The sequence below is a fragment of the Populus euphratica genome, unplaced genomic scaffold (genome assembly GCF_000495115.2).
Source record: "Populus euphratica unplaced genomic scaffold, PopEup_1.0 scaffold431.1, whole genome shotgun sequence".
NCBI classification, from domain to species: Eukaryota; Viridiplantae; Streptophyta; class Magnoliopsida; order Malpighiales; family Salicaceae; genus Populus; species Populus euphratica.
The window spans coordinates 302,448-308,365 of NW_011500119.1; the positions used below are offsets into that span (position 1 = coordinate 302,448).

At 26.0% G+C, this 5,918-nt stretch overlaps 1 pseudogene; it reads right to left on the minus strand.

The window, feature by feature from the left end:
* The window catches only part of LOC105110052 (probable terpene synthase 12), a 6,188-nt pseudogene extending 4,627 nt beyond the window's left edge, over window positions 1-1,561 (minus strand).
* Window positions 1,562-5,918: the final 4,357 nt, after the last annotated feature.

Below are 5,918 nucleotides of genomic sequence, written 5' to 3' on the forward strand. Positions count from 1 at the left end.
CATAGACATCATCTATGGTGGTTATGAATGACGTTACTTTTGTTAGTCCTTTGCGACATGAGCAAAATTCAGGTTCAAAGGCCATTCCAACAGTCCAAAAAAAGCACTCCATTAGTCTGTCTCTGCTAAATCTGAGCTTGTTCTTCAAGCCCAGGTCATGCCACCACCTTGATCATCGACACCAGGGAGGTCAATTATAAAACCAACACTGAAGCCTAGCTTGATTTCCTAATTGGTAAGTTAATCATACGTACCTTGACATGGCTTGGAGATCTCTTTGCAAGACTGATTGAACCATGTTGAAATTCAACTTGGAAAGTTGGAGTAGCGTGGGATTCGCATCTTCCCTCTTACCGTATGATTCAATATGCCATCGAGCTTCTAACATGATCATCTTGTGATGCAATGGTACCTCCAGAGCATGACTGATTCTTTCAGCAGTTATAGAGTCTGAGTTTCCTAGATGGTTTCTTAAGTATATGCCTGTTTGTTTATTCGCCTTGTCTAAACATTCTTCTCTTTCCTAGATGGTTTCGCAAGATGTGAAGCTTCATACAAACTAAGCATTCCTTCGTTATCGTTGTGAAGGTAGGCCATGAAATTGCCATGATCATCTATAAAGCCATCAAAAACATATGTAGATCACATAAACAACATGGTTAATCAAATCATGGTGGTCCATGTGAGCTTGAAACTCCAGGATTAAAGACTAATTTTGTGTGTTAACATTCTGTTGGGGAAAAAAAATTACCTTCTAAAAGTTGAGGACCGAAACAAACAAACATAAAAGTAAAGGTATCAAATTGTAGTTGAAAATGGAGTTTGAGGATGCAAACAATCAAACCTAAAAAGTAAAGCGTCCAAATTAAAAAATTAAATCAAGGACTTAGTAATGTTAACAATTATAATTGATAATGTTTAGAACAAAATATGCTACGAACACGAGAAAGTACCTTCAGAAACTTCATAGCCATGTTGCCTGAGGAGCCTGAATGTTAGAGCAGTGGCATGGAGAGAATTTTAATGTATCTTGAAACCATATCCTTCTGACAAGAAAACTTTCTCAAGTTCATTCTTTATGTCCTTTTTGAACCTGTGCCCTAACCCTAACCTTTGGATGTCATCGATATTTTCAAGTATGGTCAATAACTCCGTATCATCCTTGTTAATCATGGGATTAACCTCCTCTTCTAGCTTCTTTGCCTTCTGTTTATACACTTCATCCTACGCAGCACATGCAAGTACGATGATTAGAAGCAACGCTAGAGTAGAATTTGGAAGGTATATATCATGATTAGTTATATATATAATGCAGTATTCATTATTTAGTTACCGAGTAAACACTATTTAGAGACTGCAGAAAGTTGAAACTCCATGTGGTTTGCTGATAATTAGCTGACTTCCTTTCATTTGATGAATGCTTCTTTTGTGCCCTTGGAGAACAATTGCTCTTTGAAGTTCGGCGAGTGTTGGGAAATGCATTTGGTAGAGGATATTTGGGCCAGATGTTGCCTGTTACAGGGCACAAATGGGGCAAGAAGAGGAGGTGAAGTGCTTCCATTGTAGTGATTCTCACTGTCTTTGCAAAACGAAATACAAGTGCAAAGGGCTTTATATAGAGAATATTTTGCTACGTTTGAAGAACTTGTCTAATTGGTAAGTGAATATATAGTGATTATCATCAATTATTTGAATCCTAAAAGTGATATATTAAAATAATTTTGTTGTTGAAATAGATTATATCTTATTAATTAGATTAGAAATAGAAGAATTATTACAATCCAACACCAACAACTAGGCTTCTACTGTGTTGTGAAACTGTATTACTCCATCGTGTCACTGTATCATAATTCCAGTTGTTCGATGGAGTGAATATATGCATGCAGCTTGATCATTTTCTATTGATGGTAAGAATCATAATTCCAGCTGATCGGCTGTAGCACTTTCTGTGCTTACTATTGCTGCACATTCGACCAGCAGAGTCACTGGAGGTGCCATGGAGGATTCTTGTTAAGGGATTTCTTTACAATTTCTGAGTCGTCAAGGAGAATGAACCTGGCAAGCACAATACTTAAAAAACAATGAGCTCATAGACGTTAACGAGTCATAAGTAGAAGCTATTCACCACTATGAAAGGAAGTTGAATGTGTGGAAGAAAAAGTATATTGATAAAGCAATTTCTTTTTTCAAAATCGAAAAAAGAGTTATTGACTCGAAAAAGTAAAGAAATTCTAGATATTTATTACCAGTAACGTAAACCAATTAGAAATAAACATAAACCGATTAGATGAAAAAAAGTGAGGATAGAGAGTTCATTTGCGAGTTCAACTATTTTCGAGGTATTTATTATTTTTATATTATATTATTTTGTTTTTATGGTATAATAGAAAGGATCAGGTGTTTAAAATTACGAGTAATAATTGCCTTTGAAGTGTTTTTTTAATTATATTAAAATAATATTTTTAAAAAATTATTTTTAACATCAATATAGTAAAATAATCTAAAAATACTAAAAAATATAAATTTTAAATAAAAAATAAAATTTTAAAAAAATCCTTTTAAAAAATAAAAATAAAAAAACTCGAAAACCATCAATTACAAACCAAAGACATTCATTTAAAATTTTCTATTCAGAATTCTTGTCCCCACAAATTCCTTATTACACTAGTTTGTTTTTACAGGGGTGTTTAAAATTATGAGCAATATTGCTTTTAAAATGTTTTTTTATATATTTTAAAAAATATATAAAAAAATTATTTTTAATATTAATATAGTAAAAAAATATGAAAACATTAAAAAATAATTTAAAACAAACAAAACAAAAAAAATTAAAATTTTAAAAAATAATTTTAAAACATAAAACATAAAAATAAATAGACTCGAAAACCATTATGATTGTGACCAGCCAAAAACAACCGTCGAAAATTTTTTATTTAGAATTCCCTATTATACTATTTTATTTTAATAGTATGATATAAAGGTTATATTTAAAATTGCAAGCAATAATTGTTTTTTAAAGTATATTAAAATAATATTTTTCAAAAACTTTATTTTTAATATAAATAAAGTAAAATAATCTGAATAGACTAAAAAAATTAATTTAAAATAAACAAAATTACCAATTTAAATTTTTTAAATTTTTTTTTTAAAATATAAAAATAAATAGACCCGAAAATCATAGCAATTGGTGACCAATCAGAGACACCCATCTAAAATTTTCTATTTAGAATTCTCGTCCCCACAAATTCTGTATTATACTATTTTGTTTTTATGGTATAATAAAAAGGGGTGTTTAAAATTGCAAGCAATAATTACTTTTAAAATGTTTTTTTTAAAAAAATATATTAAAATAATATTTAAAAATTTATTTTTAACATCAATATAATAAAATAATCTGAAAAAACTTTAAAAACTAATTTAAAACAAACAAAATAAAAAAAATATTTTAAAATATAAAAATAAATAAACTGGGAAACCATTATCATCACTGACCAACCATATACACCCATCTAAAATTTTTTGTTTGGTATTCTTATCCCCCCAAATTCCCTATTATACTATTAAAATTCCCTATTATACTATTAATAGAAAAGGGTTGTTTAAAATTGTAAGTAATAATTATTTTTAAAGTTTTTTTTTATTAAAATATATTAAAGTAATATTTAAAAAAATATTATTTTTAACATCAATATGGTAAAATAATCTGAAAAAACTAAAAAAATAATTTAAAACAAACAAAAATTTAAAATTAAAATTTTTTAAAACTACTTTTAAAATATAAAAATAAATAAACTAAAAAACCATGGTAATTAATGACTAACGAGAGGCACCTATCTAAATTTTCTACTCTGAAATCTTTCCCTACAAATCATCCAGTATACTATTTTGTTTTTATGGTATAATAGGAAGGGGTGGTTTAAAATTGGGAACAATAGTTTTTTTTTAAATATTTTTTATTGTTGAAATACATTAATAGAATATTAAAAAAAATTATTTTTAATATCAATATTATAAAAAATATGAAAATACTAAAATAAATTAATTTAAAACAAACAAAATAAAAAAATAATTTTTTTTATAAAAAAATTAAAACATAAAAATAAATAAACTCAAAAACTATGGTGATTGGTGGCCTACCCAAGGCACCCATCAAAAAATTTGTAATCAGAATTCTTGTCCCTACAAATTCCTTATTATATTATTTTGTTTTTAACGTATAATGGATAGGGGGTGTTTAAAATTGGGTGCAATAATTATTTTTAAAATGTTTTTTTAAATAATATTTTTTTAAAGAAGTCTTTTTTAAAATCAATATGATAAAATAATCTAAAAAAGTTTAAAAAATTAATTTAAAACTAAAAAACCAAAAAAATTAAAATTAATTTTTTAAAAAAATATTTTTAAAAAATAAAATAAATAGGCCATCGTGATCGGTGGCCAACTAAATGCACCCATCTAAAATTTTCTTTTCAGAATTCTTGGTCCCATGATTTCGCTATTATACTATTTTGTTTTTATGGTATAATAGGAAGGGGGTGTTTAAAATTGAGAGCAATAATTGCTTTTAAAGTGTTTTTTTTTTTAAATATATTAAAATAATATTTTTTTAACATTAATATAGTAAAATAATCTGAAAATATTAAAAAATTTAATTTAAAACAAAAAAAACAAAATAAAAAAAATATTTTTAAAACTTAAAAATAAATAAATTCGAAAGCATTATGATGGTTATCATTCAAAACACCCATCTAAAAGTTTATATTCAGAATTATTATCCCCATAAATTTTATATTATACTATTTTGTTTTTATGGTATAATAGAAAGGGGTGTTTAAAATTGCAAGCAATAATTATTTTTAAAGTATTTTTTAAAAATTTATTAAAATAATATTTTTTTTAAAAAATATTTTTAAAATCAATACTATAAAAATATAAAAATACTAAAAAAATTAATTTAAAACAAACAAAAAAAATTAAAATTATTTTTGTTAAAAATACTTTTAAAATATAAAAATAAATAAACTAAAAAACCATTATAATAGATGACCAATAGAAAGCACCCATCAAAAATTTTCTATTGAAAATTCTTGACCCCACAATTTCCTTGTTTTTCTATTTTGTTTTTATGGTACAATAGAAAGGGGCTGTTTAAAATTACGAGTAATAATTACTTTTAAAGTGTTTTTTAAAATAAATTAAAATAATATATATTTTTTAAAAATTATTTTTAATATTAATACGGTAAAAGAATTTGAAAACATTAAAAAAATTAATTTAAATTAAGTAAAATAAAAATTTAATTTTTTAAAATTATTCTTAAAACATAAAAATAAATAAATTCTAAAATAATGATGATGGGTGACCAATCAACTCAAACACACCCATCTAAAATTTTCTATTCAGAATTCCTGTTCCCACAAATTTCCTGTGCCCGACGAACCTTCAAAGAGCATGCTCGACGCAGCCCCGATTGCTCCATCAACCGTTGTATGAAACACCGTTCTGCGGGGTTGACTCGATGATTAAAGATTTATCATCATAGCAATAATTGTAGTCATCTTTTCTTTTTCTTTTTCTTTTTTTTTTAAAAAAAGAAATGTTGGCCAAAAGAGCTGCTGAAGCAGAAATAATTGGAAAGTTAGAAAAGCTTCGAAATGAGCTGTTCTTATTGTCTGTGAAAATATTTTTAATTATAACAAGGGTTTCTCTGGTAGTATGAGCCGTGTGAAAAAAAAAATTGTTTTTTTATCCTGTTAAAAAAAAAATATAATCCTTAATCATTCTCCAACGTATTGATCGCTTTGATTTTCCAATTTGTAGAGAGGTCCTGCGTGAACCAAGGATGATCAATCAGTAATATGATTTTATAAAAGTATTTTTTAATTAAAAATATATTAAAATAATTTTTTTTTATTTTT